This window comes from Trachymyrmex septentrionalis, unplaced genomic scaffold (genome assembly GCF_001594115.1).
Source record: "Trachymyrmex septentrionalis isolate Tsep2-gDNA-1 unplaced genomic scaffold, Tsep1.0 scaffold119, whole genome shotgun sequence".
Classification (NCBI taxonomy): domain Eukaryota; kingdom Metazoa; phylum Arthropoda; class Insecta; order Hymenoptera; family Formicidae; genus Trachymyrmex; species Trachymyrmex septentrionalis.
In genome coordinates, this window is record NW_017304320.1 from 642,082 (window position 1) to 643,999 (window position 1,918).

Consider the following 1,918-nt stretch of genomic DNA (forward strand, 5'->3'; position numbering starts at 1 on the left):
AGGGAGGTTTCGATTTTCAAACGACGACGGCGGCGGCGGCGGCGGCCGCCGAGCGTGCGACAGGCGTACTTTAATTAACTCGGTGGACGTTAATTTCGCTTAACTCTCCGCCGGAACACGCCGGACTTCGTTTAAGGCACATAGCCGTCGCTATTGATACGCGCACATCCGCGGCCGGCACTTCACGGTGCTCTCTCTCTCCCTCTCTCTCTCTCTCTCTCTCTCTCTCTCTCTCTCTCTCTCTCTCTCTCTCTGCGTGTCGGTGTGCTGTGCGGCGCGCCCGCGGCCGCAAAACACGAAGGCGGTGCCCGTCGCGCCGCGTCGCGCATAGAACGGCGCGGCATCAATTGTTGGAAATGCGGGACACTATCGCGACGAGGCATCGTGATTATTCCTTGACAGCCACTGTGCCGCGCACACGGCCCCGTGTATGTTTCAAGCTTCGCGTGAACGTACGTACGCGTATACATACGTCACGTCATCGCCGCCTGCCTGCCTACCAGTCTGCCTGTGGGGCTGGTTGGCTGGTTCGTGGGAGAAGACCCTTCGAAAGTGACGGGAAGAAAATCAGGCGCGGGTATCTCTTTTTTTCATCGATTTATATCGAGAGATGCCGAACGATGTCGATTTTACGCAAAGTTTAGCGATTGCTCTGTTTCAAGAAATTGTACCGAAAGCGCGATTTTGGACGCGGAATGAATTCGTTGAAATTCGCTTAATCCGTTTGTTTCTCTCCTCGAGGATGCGTTACTCGGTATTTTTTAACAAAGTGGAAACGATTATAGACTTTTCCGTACAGGAAAGACGATTCTGCCGAAGTATAATTATACAGAGTACTGAATAATTTTGTTGGATCATTAAAATGATTGCGTAGGACACTCAAACTGATTGGTACAGTGTCAAAACTTTTTGCGATATTGCTCACCACGTTTGATACTCTCGCGTAATTATTTAAAAGAATTATTTCAAAAATTAAAATTCCATAAAAAGTAAATATAATTTTTAAAAATAATTAAGGTAAAATGAGAAAATCTTCGTTTAAACTAAAATTGTGTATAGTTAAATATAAATATTGACTTTATTATATAAACTACTTGTACATTTACTTTATTTTTTTGCACGGAAAGTATAAATTTCCAATTCCAGTCTAATTTTTCTATACGCCCGATACGTATCCTTAATCCGTATTCGTTTATCTATTTTTCGAAAAAAAGTCTCTCCATTTTAATGCTCTCTGAATGTTTTCCTCAAGTATTACGTATTCGTGCAATGTGAATTAATCGTTTGCGCGTATAACAAATTTTTACCTTTTTTTCCCGCTGTGAAATGCGACCGGAAGAGATATTCCAAAAATTATTTACGATATGTTTAACGATAATCCAGCACATGTTCGGTAGTATATTGGTGAACGATAAACAGTTCCCTGTGGTAAATGGGCTACCACGTTTTCTTCCCACGCGATGTTTCTTACCCAACACGGCGCGATCAATAACGTGACTCTACTGAGGTAGAGCGTATCGATTGCCGGAGTAACAATTATTGCTGGCCAATACTTTCACGTGGTACACAGTCGAAATTAGCACACGGGAGCTTCTGCGAGTACGTATACCTCGGAATCTGAATCTGAATGTGGTTCTTTTATAGAGACGAATAGATTAATTCAACCAGCGAGAGATTGAATCAATAGAATATCTTACTATCTTTACTACATATACATAATACAGGCACATATCGTATAAAATATGACAATATTAAAACCATTAAGTAATATTTAACATAATTTTATTAAATTCCCATTCCTCGTATATTTTATACATTTTCTAAAAATCCCGTTTCATTCGCAAACTTCAGAAATATATAAATCCAATATATATATATATATATATATATATATCGTTTTAATAAAATAACTGCATTA

General features: G+C 40.7%; 1 protein-coding gene across 1 annotated transcript in view; it reads left to right on the plus strand.

Moving 5' to 3' along the window:
• Positions 1 to 1,918, plus strand: part of LOC108754728 (hepatocyte nuclear factor 6-like) — a 112,650-nt gene that overhangs the window by 109,748 nt on the left and 984 nt on the right. The window lies entirely within an intron of this gene.